Here is an 18,018-nt window from a genome sequence, read left to right on the forward strand (position 1 = left end):
CTCATTAGACCCTCACAGCCTGAAAATGAGCTCATCTTTTAAACCCTGTGTCCCCACTTTATAACACAAGCTTTATTATCAGTCATTTGAGGTGTCGAGCCTATCTCAAGATAACCATGATGACATCATTACAGTAGGATGGTCAGACTTCAGAAACGTTCCTCAAGAGATAATAAAACAGCATCCAGCTGTTTGGTGTACTACTCCCTATGAACCCTCCAGAGCTCTGCACTCTCCAATGTTGGACAACGCTGTTGACCAGATTTTGTAATAACTATATATTAAACATTGTACAACTATTTACCACTTTAGAATTATAAATCTGCACCTTGTCCTCAGTTATATGTCACAGGTATAATTATGACTATAGAAGTACCAATAATTCCTGATTTATAACAATATATTTAATTATTAGCTCTATCATAGGTGTCATTTTCTATTTTAGTCATACTTTAATTGTTCTACAAAGTGTTTTGTTGTACTTATTTTGCACAATCCATTTTTACAAATTGTAATTGTACTGTATAGATAATATGAAATCTCTCAGTTATGTCCCTCGTTTCTACAATTACGATTTTTTTATTTACATCCTTCAAATATTTCTTAATGTGTTTTCTTACCTCACTCTCTGTGTCATATGAGATTTGCCCTTCAGAGATCAATAAAGTCTTATCTCATCTGAACTAACAATCAGTGGCATGTCCCTTTAAAGCCATCCAGATTGCCTGACTGATTCTGTCATGTAACGATTAAAGACAGCAGTGAACTGATGGGAGTCAGCCTTAAACTGTGCTGAGAGAAAATCATTAACATGAGGGTCAGTTTCATACATATATGTATTTAAATTATTTCATATTCATAGACTCTACATATTGTTCAGGTATTAATATCTTCTACATCTTCTATGTTGTGTAAAATTAGACCTTTCCATCAAAACTTCAGAAAATAATCATTAATAACATGAAAGAGCTGTGGCCAAAGTGATATTTATCTCAATCGAGCTCCAAAATGGATGAATGCCCTATTGGATTATTAATCTATGAAGATGTTAGCTTGATCTACATGTTTAAGGTAAGTGATTCCAGGTGAAGTCAGAATTGTAAATCCTGGAAGTGTGAGGCAGAGTCTCCAGCAGCCGTTCAAAATGTAAAACCCTTTATTGTGAGACACACAATGTGGTCTTTGTGCTGCAGATGCTTTAGAGAGGCAGAGAGTGATGTGGTGACACATGGAACCTGGAGAAGGTGATGGAAGTGAGTGACACCAGAGTGTTATGTCCCCTGGGAGAAACAGGTATGGAGTAAGATGAAGGGATGGATGCGGGAGTTGTGTGTGTGTGTGTGGGGGGGGGGGGGGGGGGTAAAAGGAGGATAAAATCAGATAGGAGTGAGGGTCCAAATACCTGAGCAGCTGAATTTGCATTTGACATTTCAGGTACTCGACTGACACTCTTAGAAAGTAAAAATGATTGCAGCAGTAGAAAAAGCTAGGTCACACAAAACCAGATTTATATGTAAAAACCCCACTAAACAGCCTAAAGCACAAATGAATTGGTGCTGCTGCAAAGAACAAAATCCCATAACTCCTGACTGAGATGTCACAGATTCATCATCTTTGCCAAAACTAATTTCAGAGGACAGGAGTCAGGGTTGGAAGGGAATTTTTTTTCTGCTCACAGAAGTGTGACTGAAAGTTTAAGAGCAAAATACAAAACTGTGTCTGTTAGAGGCAAAAATGAAAGATGGATGCAGCAAGAATGACACCGCATGCTGAGGAAGCTGTTTTTTGTTGTTGTTTTTTTTACCACCATCCCGATACTCTGCAGCGACGTTCAAAATGATTTAAATCCAAGAAGTGTGCAGTTTATGTCACAGAGCATGATGGCAGCTAATTAAATCCTTTCAGAAATTAAGTTATCTTTCTCTGACAGTTGGTGCCACCAGATTCGCCAAGTGAAGCCCTGAATTTCTAACTGCCACAGCACAAGCACGACTGCGGAGGCTGCTGCAGAGCCACTGCCTGACTTTAATCTGCTTGAAGTACAAAATGAATCTGCTGCAAATGAGGCAATGATAATTGGGAGTGTTGCATCAGGTTTGTCATTCTGGATCAGTTTCTGCAGTATTAGGCTGAGCTGAATATCTATTAATAAATTATAGATTTTATTTCAATCTTCTGCAGAGATTTTTATTCAACCTGAAATCTGACTCCTCTGACCTGTTCACCGTATTTGCATCCTCCTGATACAGGACTTTTAGTTGTTACTTTTGGACTGAACAGGGATTCTGAGGACAATGTCTGCTATATGGAAATTGGGATCTTGAGACTGTCAGACAACGAGTCTTTGTCATCTCATCAGTGGTTGAGTCTCCGTTCATATTCTGTACAACTTTTCACAGGATATCCAAACAGTCTGCATTTCTTCAAATAATCAATAAGCAATTGATCAATCAATTCAGGACTAAAAGCCGAGAGACAGTGAGAGGACGTCATTAGCACCGTTCAGAAGAATTAAAGCAACGGGGATGGAAATGTTTGTTTGTGTCATGTAATAAAACAAAATACATGAACTGAAAGATGAAATTGATGTTTCAATTACACACATGAAAGTCACATGATTCATCAAGTCACTAGAAGTATTTTATCTCCTTTAAATGAAAAACATTTAGATTGTGAAATGTTACATTTTCTTAAAAACATCAATTAAAACGTTTGTTGTTCATACTCTAATACACTAATAACACTCATACTACGTAACCAAACCAGTGTAGTAGTTAAAAAAACTACACTGCTCTGTTGATTGACCAAATTATATAATGTCACTGTCTTATGACATATTTTAAAAGCCATGAGTGTGGTTCTGCTCTGCAGAGTCTGCACAGTCTGATATTGCTCAAAACAAAGAACTACACTAGCTAGTTTGTATACCTAAAACAATTTCCAAATCATTTTGATGGTAAACATACTTATAACATGGATAATGGCTTGTCTATCATTGCAGCAGTGCTCCCTAGTCACCTCGAACTGCACTTTGTAACTCAAGCAGAGATGGAGCAAGCAGCTGAGTTAAGATACAACTAGCTCGCCATTCTCATTGTGGACAAAGAAACCAAAGAGGTCCTGTGATGGCCCTGGCCATATGTGTTTTCCTGGCTGTTCACTCTGTTGCAGGCGGTTTGCTCACCTCTGTGCTCAGCCTGCTACGTCCTGGTCTCCTGCTTTGTTTTGCCTGACTTCCTGGATACTGGGAGACTCCACCTACTCATGATTGATGACTCACTGCAACTGCAAAGCAGAATATAAAAGCCAGGTGGCATTCGACTGATGTCTCTCTCTCCCTGGATAGCTAAGCTCCTGCTCTTTGTTTGTATTTTTGCTCTTCGTACTTTTTGTTATTCTTTGATTGTAACATTTATTTCATATAAAAACGATTGCTTGATTCAAACTGTCCTTGTAGACCTCCCTTAATTGGCTCGGCCTAAAACGAGCTGGCCATAACAGTCCTTCTTGGAAGAAAAGAAGACAAGAGAAACTAAACGAGTAGGAAGCCAAACAAGAGTGAATACAATTCAGTCAGAAGTTTGGCTTGTTTGCTATTTGTCTTGTGCTTTTCTGATTGGTTGACATTTAACTATGCAATTTCAATCTCTTGGATTGTATGCTATTACCCAAACCGATGCAGAGCAGCAGTAAAGCCGCAGTCAAATTAGAGAGAGTGAGAGAAAAGCAGAGAGAAGTTTAATAATTACATAACATCTGTTCTGCTTGTGACTCTTGTGAAGACATTCAATCAGATGTCACATCCTGTTCTGCATGCAAATAATGATTTCCATCATTTGTGTCTGCAAACACCAAATCGCATTGTAGTAACCTAGTCTAAGTTGTCTTAGTCTAGCCTAAAATGTGTCCGATGACAATGTTTGTGTGTGTGTTTGTTTGTGTATGTGTAGCAAGTGATAGAGAGGCGAAGGAAACATCAGGTGGAAATCCCTTCCACCCTTGTTTTTTTGGAGTGTTTTTCCTCCCGCTTGTTGAGGGTAAGGGGCAAAGGATGCCGCACCTTGTTTAGGCAAATTAGGATTTGTGACTTTGGGTTATGTATATAATATATGATTGATGGATTTAGATCATAACAAATCAGTAACACATATTTTTTGGTGTGTTTCTTTTTCATTACTCAATGAGTGCAAAAAGATTGTATCGTAATATGTATTACGCCTTCAATTCTTATCGTGCAGATTCAGCAAACGATGGAAAGGTGTGACGGGGGGGGAGGCATTCCTTGTAAGGATATAGGATCCAAGCCACTATTATAATTATCTAAATTAGATATTATAAAAAATATCTAATTTAGGAGCAGCCTATTTAACACAACTGTATTTAAAATGTTGCAAATATTCCATAGGCCGGTTGAGTCTGGATATTCTAATGAGTTTTTAATAAACACATTGTGACTGATGCAGCTTTAGGTCTGTTTCCTGAAGTCAACAAAGATGTAAAACTGTACTGAAAACACCTGTAATTCTGAATCGACGATGGAAAAAAAATTCCCAAATGTTTTACGAGAACTTTTATGATTCATTTATGTTTTTAGCAAACTTTTAGAATACATATTTGCTAATGTGGTTAACCAGACCTGGCTTTGATAAGTCTTTTGATTTACCACCCTATGTATTAATGTATGTGTAAAACAACACTCTCTGGAGAGAACAGTCGTTTTATTGTTTCGTGTCTTGAAACCATAGAGTGACTTTTGTTCTGAGAGACAGCGTCAGAGACAGATTGAACGTCTGTCGTGTTTTCTTTTCTCCTCCTGGCTCTTGGTTGTTCTCCAGCCGTGTGTTGGCAGGAGGATGTGGCAGGCACCATTAGGATGAGAAATGACAGTGAAGTCTGGGCCAACCTTCAGGGTTTGCAGAGAGGAGAGACTTAACAACCACATGCACTCAGACATCACCCACACACACACAGTGCAGAGTACATGCATATGCACACTTTCGCATACACCACCAAACATCATTTCCTTTCTCACTTCCCCTCAACATTCTGCCAGTGCTGGTGCTCTTTTAAAGCAGCTTCAGCCACACCAATGTCGAGCCTTGAACATTTAAGAGAAAAGCTTGACCTTTATTCGTGTCTGAGCGTCTATATGCAGTGCTCCTGTGATCTGAAGAGAGCTGCAGACAAAGGAAAGAAGCTCTCAGGGAGACCAACGTCCACTTTCACTGCTGCGAATTGTTCTTTCTAGTCCATGGTGATTTACCATAAACAGGACAATGAATGCATTCTGACAGCCTATGTCTATGTGTACTGTAAGCCTCATGCATGGCTTCTGTCCCTCCTTCCAAATGTGTGTTCTAAAAGAAACATCTGGAATCAGAAAGTTACCGTTAGAGTCAATGCAAAGGTACAAAAATATGTGTCCAGCCAAAAATATCACATCAGTGTTCAGTTGGCTTGTCACTTATGAGCGATGTTCAAGTTATATTAATAGAAACCTACAATTTGTTCTACACCAGTTAGCATGACATCATCAAATAGATGAAAATGGTTTTATGCAGGAAGTTCACAGAGATAGACAACGAGCTCCATAGAATCTCTCAGATGAGTGCAAGCTTAGTGGATGCTGTGGACACACCACAACTTAGAGCACCGTGGCATCATGTTCTCTCGGTGTTAACGCTCACTGCAGATACAGTCATGGTGTCGGTATACACAAGCATCCATTGACCCATCAGGTGAATGTAGTACAAGGGAGCGTCTGACAGCAAGGCGTGCAGGACTTCTGGCTTCCACATCCGACACTAAAGCTCACTCACCCTCACATCATGAATGGGCCCTCAGCAGAGAGGCAGAGCTGTTTCAGGCTCTGTCAGCCGTGATCACGTAATGGCCTCTCCGAGGAATGTCGCACAGCCACAGGTGCAGGTGGAGGCAAAGGTTTCCGGTAGTTCAACCCTCAAAACATGGTCCTGCGGTCTCGGGGACTTGGGGATGCGGGATCAGAGGGCCTTGGCAACTCCAGTTGAGAGACAGTCTGGACGTAATGGTGCTAGTTAAGTTCCTGTGGCTCTGTGCCGACCTTCTCCAGGTGGAGTCACGCACCGATTCACAGGGAGACAAATACAAATCTCTGCCTCTACCTCTGCATACTTCGGTTCCATTTATATTTCATCATATCTGTTTCTCTACAGGGGGAATATGGTAGAGGAAAGAAGACGGGCATACTTGCTCACTTGCATATGAAATTAGGTTCTAGCAATATGCAGTGCTACCTACGTGAAGGTGATGTCAAACTGATGTCAAACATTATAAAATCAACCATTCAGTCTAGTGAGCAGAAAGAAGAAATGTGTCTTAACTGAGTCTAGGGCTGCAACTAAAAGTTATTTTTTATTTAAACATTTAATCAATTAATAGGAAATGTTGACATAATGTCAATGACTAGGAATATACAATAATTGGCTAGTACAATTACATTGAAGATTTATCAATCAGATTAGAATATATAGTTGTTTTACTGACACTTTATTTCAGCCCAAATTGTGACAAAGTAAACTCATTGTTCCGATAAGGCATATTAAAACGTTTATGAGTACTACCTATTGTTTCTGCGTCTTTGTAAATTTACAGGAACTTTGAATTGAGAGATATATCCTTGGCCCACATGAGGTCGACTCCAAAGGCTATCATAATAATAGGCTACTGACCACACAGACATCTGGGACCCATCAGCACACGTGAGCATCCTGTCCTCATTCAGCACCAAGCAGCGATTAAAACACAAAAGGGAGGGTGACATGATTATTTTCTGTAGTTTGTGGTGAGAATAGACTTCTGAACCGTAAAGCCTTAAACCTCAATATTATTGCATGAGTTCAGCTCATTTCTTTTTCTGAAATTCCTTCAGGCTAAAGTATGGCATTATCCAAATTGAAAGTTAATGCACCAAAATTACCCAAACATGGTCTGAAACCAGATACAATATACGTATAGGTCAAGGTCAGACAATCAATGATCACCACATACTGTAGATTCTGTAACTAGCCAGTAACAACACAAGCTCCCTGTTGCCTTCTAAAACAAAGTAATGCCTTTTGAAAAAAACACACAAAAAATCTAATTACAACTTTTTGAGGCAGATACGCATTTGTGGTCCTGGTATGATTAACAGATAAGACCAAACCTCCGTTCCATCATCCTTCCTTCTCTCTCTCTCTCTCTCTCTCTCTCTCTCTCTCTCTCTCTCTCTCTCTCTCTCTCTCTCTCTCTCTCTCTCTCTCTCTCTCTGTCTCCATGCCTCATCTGTGTCCTGTTGGTGACCTCTCCTCCCCTTGACCCTGTCTTGGGACCCTGTCCTCATGTCTTTCCACAGTCCATAGACAGGGAGTCAGAATGATTAATGTGTGTGTGTGTGTGTGTGAGTGTGTGTGTGTGTATTATGCAGTTTCACTGTGAAAAGTTGTGTCCGCGAATAACTTTTGAAATGCCAGCATTGCACGAACTGGAGCATGGAGCTCTAAAATGAAGTTTATACTGCGACTTCTGGACTCAGCTGCTCTCCTTGAGAAAGTGAGTGATCGGGTCATTTAGTGTCAGAACCACTTGGTCTCTCTCTCTGTTGTCATGCTGTTGCGTTGAAAATAATAAAGAGCAGTATGGTCCTAATTGTTAATCTGGAAAAGAACACAACCTGAATCCTTAACAATGACACAAAACATAAACAATATTTATAATTGATGTTCCATTCAGTGGCAGTGCCTCTACTGTTTTCTCTTGACTAAGAGAAAAGAGTACAAACTGTGATAAATTAGAATACATAAAAACATGACTTTATCACCGAAAGAAAGAGCTTGTAGCTGCTGCATCTGTGCACACCAGACATGGTAGGTGGGCAAGATGGCGGTTAGAACAGATGCAGCGGCTTCAAGCTCTTTCTTTCGGTCATTAAGTCTGTGTTTTTTATTTTATCTATTGTTTTTTTTTTATCTGTGTTGTTGAATCAAAATGTCCCCACACCGTATTTGTGACTTCCTTCGTTGTCGTTATTAATTATTCATCACAGATCATAGTTGTTCTCAATTTTGCATCAGCTATAAGAGCAGCAACACATCACAAACAAAACCTGCACATAAAGAATCTTGAATGGAAATGCTGAGAGTATGAAAAACCTCTGAAAACATAAATTCAAAACGCGTTACTCACAGCTAAGTTGGAGAAGTTGGCATATTGATAAAATGAGACAAAGTGTAATGGAAACAGAAACACATCATGTCTGTGTTGAGTGATAAAGAGACTTCTTTCCTTTCTCAGCTTAATACATGGGGGGAAAACAGCATAATCACCATATTTATATTATGCTCTCATTGTTTTTAGATGATGATGTCCTGTTGTGGCCTCTTCTCCTGCAGAGGTTTATCAGCACCTGACTGGAAAATTAGCACTGCTTCCTGTTTATCTGTATGACCTACTCCTCACATTAAAATAACAGCAGGGGATGGAAACACACTTTCTTTTGCCAATATTCTCAAATCCCATCTTTCATACAGCTTCAAATTCTACCCGACTTAATCGCTACAAAGATACAAGTACTACATGAAGTAAAACACACTCATGAAACACAAAAACATTTACATTTTATTTTGTTATTTTCTGAATTACCGTAGTAGTATCTGATAGCGTTTCTTTCTTTTGCCAACATACTCAAATTATATTCTCATAAACTCAATTATACTAAAATCCCACAACCAAACATGTGGATAACAGTCCAGGACAAAGTGTATAAATACAACAATAAGTGCAAAAAAAGATCCATGGAGAATAAATTAAACTTCCACAACAAAACACAGACTCCAGAGGCAGAATAACCATTAATCATCTCATGACACCGTCCTACAAGATGATGTTCCATGTCGCACAGTAAAGTCTCAAACTGGTCCCATGAACATGACAGTGACATCCTTAGTCACCAGATGTGAATCCAGTAGAAGCTTGAGGATGTGGTAGACCAGCGCAACAGAAAATATCAAATGATGTTTGAAAGCAAAGGGAGGGGATCGTTTGTGTATATTTTACAAAACTCCATATACAAGAAACAACATAAAATGAAAACACCTATTTCTCAAAGTTGAACCATACCATCTCCAGTTCATCTATGGCCCCACAATTACATTATGTCAAAGTCTATTAGACATGATTTCCAGTGATGCTTAGCATCCATTTCTACTTCAGAATAATGTAATTTCTATTATCCCTGCCAGGAAGCCTAAGAAGAAAAAGTGCATCGGTAAGTTAATTAAATCTAGAACATACCAGATTGCAATCATTGACTTGAAAGGCAACAGAATGAAGAGAGAAGCTAAACATTGGGGTTTTTTTGCCCAGGCTCACCTAAATAGAAGAAGAGAAATGCATGTATTTCATTTATTTGAAAGGACCTTCAACAGGAGTTTCAAAGAAAAGGCGAAGGCAGTTTAAATTAGACATGGGCCATGTACTTCTTGACGAGTTTTATCAGTAATTACATTGCTCATATCTGAATCACACTCTCATCATGCTTCGAGCAAAAATTGGACGCATAAGAAAAAAATAGGTGCCCTTTTACATCAAACACATTCATTTCTAAATACAGGATTCTTGTTGAATGATTTTTTTTCTTAACACTGAGAACACTGAGTACTTCACATTTCCGCTAATTTTAGTTTTTCTTCCTAGAACACCCTCACATTATAATCAAGACCTAACCTTTGCAAAGATGGAGAGGCTTGTTGGTGACCACACACAATTACTGTTAATTTTAGTTCATTACATCTGAGTAGCATTTTATACACATAAAACATAAAGTACATTTTGGAGGCTGTGCTTTTAAAGATGCAAGTACATAAATATCATAGACAATATATAAATGACAATGACAAGACAAGTGAAGGGAATTATCTGGATTGCCCCCTGGTGACAGAGACACATAACCTGAGGGAAAAAATTATTTTTATTCCAAACCTTTATGACCCCACTTGATGAACGGTACAGAGAAGAGGTAAAGAGAGGAAAAAGAGGTAAAGTCACACAAAGATTGTAGAAGTTACGACTGTAAAGGTTCTGAAAATCCAGACTGGACTAAGGGAAAAGCAGAAGTCTGCCATTTCCTTTTTAGAAGTGACAAGAATTCTTAGGATCACACTACTGATCCCCGGAGCTGCGTCAGCTGAATATTTTCACCCTCTTATCAACCTCCTTAGATCTTGAATTGAACTTCTTCTTTCAAGCAAATTCCACATGAACTTGTATGTCAAACCCTCCTACCCGTTCTAACTTCATTACACACATTCCCAAGTGCCTAACTTTGACGATTATCTGAAGTCATTGTTTAATTTGAACTGTGGCTAATGGACATTGATTTTCTGTAAAGACTCTTGGGTTGGAAATTGATTTCTCTTTCGACTGGCTTGACACTTACTTGAAAAAGCACTAAAGGAAGTATTTGCTTTTTACGTGTGAGGAAATAGCCATGTTATCCTTTTTGATATCGTTGAATTTCACGATTTGTATTAAAGTGCAACATAAAAAGTATTTGTTTTCCTTTTCATTATATGAAAAGGTGTGAATACGCAAACCACTTAACACAATGCTGAAGTTAAAGTAAAAGACCTCCTCTTAACTTTACGTAGACAAAAAAGACCAAAAAAAGTCTGTTTTAAGCAGGCATTATCTTTCTTTAATCAATGATTGGACGAATGGCAAATGGTTCTATTTGTTGACAGGACGGCCATTTAGGTCCACAAGCAATGCAGTAAGGCTTGCAGACGGTACACTGCACTGCGGTGGCAGGTGAATGTGGGGTCAGTTAGGTGGTGTCCCACATTCGGCAATGTCCTCTCTAGTAGCAAAGCTAGTGCTAGCGGTCATGCTAGGGGGTGAATTATTTGTGTTAAAACCCAAAATAAAAAATTTTCATTGGCAAGATCACCAATTTACAATCAATATGTTTGATTTAGATAATGTTGTTGGTTGATAACAGTCGCTTCTTCTTCCAAATGTTTTCATGTTCCCTGGTTGAGCGCTCTGAACGGGCACAGTTTGCAGAGTGCAGTATTCTACAGCTCAAGTGGCTGGTTGCAGTCATTGTCACTGTCATGTTCTGTCGGAAAACATTAGACCTCAATTATCTGGTTTACATAAATAATACACATTATATGGAAAAAATTTCAGTATCATCCAGTGTTGGATACATTTTATTTTCCTACTTATGGTGTTGATGTAAAAATTCAGCAGGCAACGTTTTTAGGATGGTCCGCCTGTAAAAAAAAAAAGACTAGACAGCGATGCTGTTTCCATGGCAATGAGTAGCAAACTAGAATCAGTCAAGCGGTGATTGTCACTTCCTGGGCAAAGCAACAATTACAGTAGCTGCTTGCATCTTATTTCTGTGACTGTTACCAGCATAGGGGTGGGGGTAGGGGTGTGTTTGGGGGGGGGGGGGGGGGGGCTATGGCAACTCTGGTATTCCTTTTAGGTAAGGTGGCTAGAAAAGAAAAGGAAACAGACATTTAGTTTTGACCATCTAATAACAGCCTTACTTCTTAACATTAGTATTGTTCATCTCACAAACACAAGATATTTAATAATGTTTATTTTTGTTTGCTATTAATTAGCAGACCTTCATCTTAATACAGTGAGATTGGTAGAGTACAGTGGTCTGTTCATTCAAATCTGACATTAATTCTTCCCTGAGTCCACCTCATTATTCACTTCCTACTTTGAATAGCACCTTTTACAGAGGGTTCAGTCTCATCCCTCCAAAGGCAACAACACAGCAGCAAGAAAACCATTTTTTAAGAGAGGGGTTGTTGACAACTTAATATATATATGACTTATATAACACACCAACCAACTACCTTCATTAAAGTTTTAGCACAGTGATCCTGTCACCAGGATCTTTTAATGAACTATGTCTTTTTGGAAGTAGCTTCGTATTATATCCTCTGTGATTGTCTTGAGGCCCCTCACAGATTCTAATAACTGATGTAGCAGAGACCACAGAAAGAGCACGCCCCAGCAAAAGACAAATTTGACGAGTTACCCCCAGGCCTTGGGAGGACCGATTATTTCACTCAGAATTTGCCAGATAAACCTGTGTTGTTCTACCAGGGCACATTATCAACAGATGGCAAGTGCTGAAATCTTCTCCCTCAGTAAATTACATCTTCCTATCGTCATACATCTGCATTCATCACATTTTTATATTGTGATAGCAGCATGTACAAGTTAACTTTCCTCCCTAAAGGGAATCATCTTTCACAACTTGCTTTGCACGTTAAGCACCAACAATGTTGCAGGTAAGGTGAATATTCTCTACTGATCTACGGTTTTTCCTTTACAAACTGGCAGATATATTTGTGGAATGATTACAAAGCTACACTTTTGAGCATTCTGTAAAACTACAAAATGTCATTTTTATCCTGAATTCCATCTAATTCTGTTTTTATTTTAGTGGGTGAATTATACTGTGGAAGCTGCACAAGCTTATGCCTTTTCATGAGATGGAACAGACCCACATAAAGTATCTTTGTGTCATTCTTAACATAGGTCTTTGCACAGTATTTGCAAATGTACACAGCCTCTCCCTCTACATTGGCTTGGGTGAAATGTCCCAACACATGAGATAGTGCACGTGGCATTGTCCTGTAGAATAAGATGAGAACAAATCTTGTAAAAAAACACTAATGCAATGCTAGAGATATAAATTGTTGGCCAAACAATCGGAATCGTCTGTAAAAATATTTTACAATTGATGGATAAATTAATAGAAATAGGCTAGATGAACAGATGAACAATCCTCAATCAGCATGCTAATATATTTTCCACAGTAATATCATCGAAATTTTACTTGACTAGTCATGCACACTACAGCAGGCCTCAATAATTCTGCTGTAGTGTGCAGGATGCTGGGAATGATCTGTGCATGTGATGGAGAAATGCACAGTGGAGGGTTAAATTCAACGTGCAGCGTGTGCTGCATTCCATACATCTTTAAAATAGAGTTTTGAATGATGTTTTTCATTGCTCAACGTTTAATTTGTGTAATTTATGGGAGCGTAACTTCCCATGGAAAGTTTCTGGAAATTTACCGGAAATTTGCCTCCCCTTTGCAACCCTACTGATGACGTAAACAAGTTATAATCTTCAGACTTTCCATCTGTTTCATCAGCTTATATTGACCAGTAGTTGTATTGTAAGGTGACCTTTAATGGCCCTGTTAATTATGACAGGAGCAATGGAGGTAGGTACAAGTGACAAGCAAGCTCAGAATACAAAGTGATAGTTCTTCAGGTTGCAGCATCGTAACAGTGACTATGAACGTCCAGTTTGCCGTGGTACACAATGGGAATGCTCCGCTGGGTCTTAGCTGTGGGCAAGGACAACTGTTGGCACTTCATCTTCTGATCTTCAGCAGCAAGGGTTTAAAAAGTAGTGCAAAATGTGTTTTCTTTTAAATTTCTATATTTCATATGTTCTGAAGGCAATATGAGTTCAGATATGCATATTTCACTAAGGTCTTCAGCTTTATGCTTTCAGTTTTATAGTTATTTATGAAAAATGGAAATTGTGAAATGAAAAATGTTCAGATATTAAACTGATTCTAAATAACACTGAATTCCCTGAGTTTCAAAAGCAGCATCACTGATGTGCATGTCAAATATAAAGCAGTTATATTAATGAGCACATCTGGTGTTTGTAACACACTGCAGGATCATGCAAGGTTCACTCAGCCACTTGTCAGTAACTGGGTGTGTAGTCGATGTGAACTGATCACTGCATCATGCTGCTCCACTCCCACTCTCATTCAGTTCAGTCATGTTCTCTGCATTGTTTTTTGAGTAAATGACAAAAATGTTGAAAAATCTTACTATGATAAAGAATGTGAAAAATAAATCATAGATCCGCCCCCTTAATTGAATGAAAATGTATGGGTTCTTCCTTGGAATACACTATCCTCTACACCTAGTTTCCATAAAATTGGTTGTGTTGTTTTTGTGTAATCCTGGTAAGAAACAGACAAACAGCAATGAAAACATAACTCCCTTGGCTTTGACAAACTACAAAAAGATTCCCTGTTTTATTTGCATAGAAACGCTGCATTTCTGAAATAAAGTTCGAACTGTGAATCACATTTTTGCCTTGAGCCCCCATGAATTTTTAATTCTATATGATCACACATATTTTCATAGATACTGTTCATAGCAAGGCGACACATGGTAGTCTTACTCTCTTCGGACCATTCTCTCTAAAGTCTGCTCCTTTTAACTCAAGACTTTCATGGACACAAGACTTGCAAATGCGTGTAGTCTGCTAGATATTCTGTGTCATCTATTCTGTTCCCATTCGTCGATGCCTGCAGCCTCCTCTCAACATCACCATGACAATGAAACTCTGTTTGGTGCTGGGGAGAGGAGTGATGAGTGAAAGAACTAGAGGCGGCTGGGGAGGAGATGACGAATAAGGTCCCCAAGCCACATTATGAATCAGGGCCCCACTTCCTCTGGGAACCAACTTTTCACAGACTCAGCTCGGCACCTCTACAGGCCCCAGACCCTGGTGCTGACGGATGTCCAGGTGGCTGACCATGAAGCAAGACAGCCCCATTAGCAGATGGGAGTCAGATCATAGAAGTGTTCGTGTGAGACGCAGCACAGCTGAAGGGGACAGCAGGGTCTGTCTTCACCACCATGACGGCACAAAATGGATCCCCCATCCCCATGCTAATTACTATGGAACTATGGACAGAATTACAATGAAAAGATGCTGACGACCCTGTGTCCCACTTTGCACTGGCCATTTATCTGCATCAGGCTGTTTTTCATCATTCAAGTTTATTTACAGATATAAAAAGGACACGTAGAATATTAATTATTAGGCTGCATATCAACAGTTTTTTGCTAACTCGATTCAAAATCTGTTTTGAACTGCTAAAGCACAGTATCATTTGAGCCAACCAGGTCCTGCTTTATTACCAAGTTTTTCTGCCCTCAGCTTATTTGTGTCACCCCTGTCTCTCTCTGTGTGTGTGTGTGTGTGTGTGTGTGTGTGTGTGTGTGTGTGTGTGTGTGTGTGTGTGTGTGTGTGGGTGTGTGGGTGTGTGGGTGTGGGTGGGTGGGTGGGTGTATGTGTGAGAGTGAGATATTTTGTGAAAGTGAGAACCTTTTGCAACCCACACTTTGTGAACTCCTTTAGTGGACTGTTTGGGGGTTAAGACTTGGTTTTAGGGTTAGGGTGAGAATTAGGTTCAAGTAAAGTTAAGGGTTAGGGTAAGGGGCTAGGGAATGCATTATGCCAATGAGAGTGCTCTCCAAGATAGCTGTACAAACGTGTGTGTGTATGCTTGTGTGTGTTTGCGGGAATAGCTAAAACAGGCATGGTTTTCACCAGATCTTGTTAACTCAGAGTTAATATGTCAAAGGTCAAGGTCAACAAAATATATTTTTCTCTCTGGCTAATAATATAGAGAATCTAAAGTTTTTGTTGATCAGGAACTTATTACCTATCTTATGATGTCAATTAATAAGTGATGTTATAGGGAAGTAATTTTGGAGTCACAAAATTTGATCATGCAACTACCTCTGGATCCTATAGGACTGTAGACACGAACTTATATAGATAAATAATTATGATCAAAGATGTCATCTTGACATCACTATAAAGTCAGAAATGATATCATATACAGTACTATTTTATTTCGTAACATTTTGCTACCAATGAGATTACAGACATTTCTCATCATATGGTATAAAAAAAAGTTCCGCGATGATTACAACTAATGTAACAGTGCAATTATAAATTGCCTTTTTTTAGAATTTAGCATTGCCCGATTGGAATATATACAGTGCATGCAGAGCATCGCTCCAACAATGCTTTAAATTTAACTTTATGAGGCCTATTCCTAAATTAATGTATCTAAAAGCATACATTATTTATGCTTTTAGATACAATAAATAAAGTTTTATTCTCCCTCAAAAGGGCTGAGGAGTAATGGATATGAATAGGAACTATATTGCAGTGTAGCCAGTTAATCCAGCCAATACAAGACACAGGCAATTTCAATTATACTTATCTTTCGATCACAATCTGAAGTCTCTTTTAATAATGACCTTTTTTTTATAAATATTATATGAATACATTTATATGTTAGATGCTGAGCAAGAAACACCTAGAGTGAGTCTATATTACGTTGTGTTACACAGTGTGTGCACCATTCTCCTGTTTTTATTTAGTTGGACATACTAAATCAACTTAGATAGTTAATGAATTACTGTTTACATTATAGATAATTGTAGAGACAGCATTAAGTTTATATCAATATGCACTGTGTGACGTTTGCTTAGCAATAACAGGCGACAGAGATTTGACTGAATGTAAACATTCAGCAGCACCTGTCATTAGTAAGATGATACCAGCAACAAAGAGCGTCCCCAAAGCCCCTAAATCCCTCTATGGAGACCGTCTTTTCACACCTGCAAGTCAGGAGCACCAGCCCCATGCTCACAATCTACCCACTCCTCTCTCAGGTCAAGGTCGACAATTTGAGGGGGCAGGGGAAGCCATCACTCCTGCTGGGTCAGACCTCCTGGGACGGGATTAACTTGGGTTACTTGGTCACCGCCCACCTTATGCAAGGATGTTTGACTCCTGCTATTTGGCTAATGCTTAATAAACTGCCTCTGTACTGTGGGTATAACACATTACAGAGGCAGTTTATGGCCAACAACTTTCAGTATGTGCTACAACTGGCTTCGTGCAGAGTTACTGTTAAGAGACGAAAAGGAAGGAGTGAAAATAGAGCGATGTTATTGATTTGATATTTATCCGACTCCTTTTCCTTCCATGGGATATCTGGATGAGGAAAACATGTTTGCCAACACAAGGTGTAGCCCAAATTCAAATGCAAACTGAACATGTGACAGCATGAAGAACAAGCAGAACTATATAATATAAACAAGTTGTTAAACATTTATGTGATGGTTTTGATTTTATATCATCCAGCACAATTATAACGTGGAAACCTGTTGCTGTGTGAATGACGTCGTTTTATGGCAAAGTGAAAAGGGCCTTCATCAGATATGGCGCCTCAGCCTTGGGTAACTAATAAAGTTCTCAACAAAAGCAAAAAGAATCTAGAGGCCTTTTTGTCACACAAAAAAAAAAGACAAAAAAAATGCCAAACAACTTAGTACGGATACAGAACAAAACTGCACTCAATTCTGCTTCTAATTACACTAATGGAAATCTCTTTGTAGGCCTCAGAGCCTCCAAACCGTGGAGCTAAAAGAGGATAGGCATTCTGCTAAAGGTCCCATTGTGCTGGGTAAGCCCCTGGCTTAGACAGAGAGGGAGACAGGACCAGCTGTAATTAGTGTAGCTCCCTTGCTGCTCTACATCTTGCCAGGAGAAGGCTTTGCCCAGTGAAAGGTGTCTCCACGGGGCTCTCTGACTAAAATGAGGGCGGATCACCAACTAAAGGTCCAATGGAAGGGGATCCCTGAACCTCAAGCTGACATGCTGTGACTAAATTAGACAAGGGGGAGTCACACAATATAGGTGGTTAGATGAGTGTAGGGACCTAATTATGGAAGTAGTGAGGGAGGATAGTGAGCCATTCACTCAGCTGCTGAGACCAGTACCCGTCTTGTATAACTCTTAAATAAAGGTCAAGAAATTCATTAAACAGAAACCTGGCAGGGCTCAGATCTCTGGCATATGGCATTTGATAATTCTTAGCATAATCAGCGCAGAGAAACACATAAATGGGATTCACCTCATCAGGGCAGTTCAGTGCCATGTGCATGACCAACCAAGAATGTAACACAAAACCTCTTGTAAATATTTGAATGTAATTTTCAGAACCATGTCACATACATTATATATTCCATGGAGTTTAAACAGGCTAATACAAACCATGCACCGTTACAATATACAATGCTGGCTGCATCCAGAGAATAAACAAGGGTTAAGGTATTCATGGAA

The 18,018-nt window shown here is 39.1% G+C and overlaps 1 pseudogene; it reads left to right on the plus strand.

The window, feature by feature from the left end:
* LOC128456202 (uncharacterized) overlaps window positions 1-14,500 on the plus strand; it is a 39,752-nt pseudogene extending 25,252 nt beyond the window's left edge.
* Window positions 14,501-18,018: the final 3,518 nt, after the last annotated feature.

This window comes from Pleuronectes platessa, chromosome 14 (genome assembly GCF_947347685.1).
Source record: "Pleuronectes platessa chromosome 14, fPlePla1.1, whole genome shotgun sequence".
In the NCBI taxonomy this organism is placed as follows: Eukaryota; Metazoa; Chordata; class Actinopteri; order Pleuronectiformes; family Pleuronectidae; genus Pleuronectes; species Pleuronectes platessa.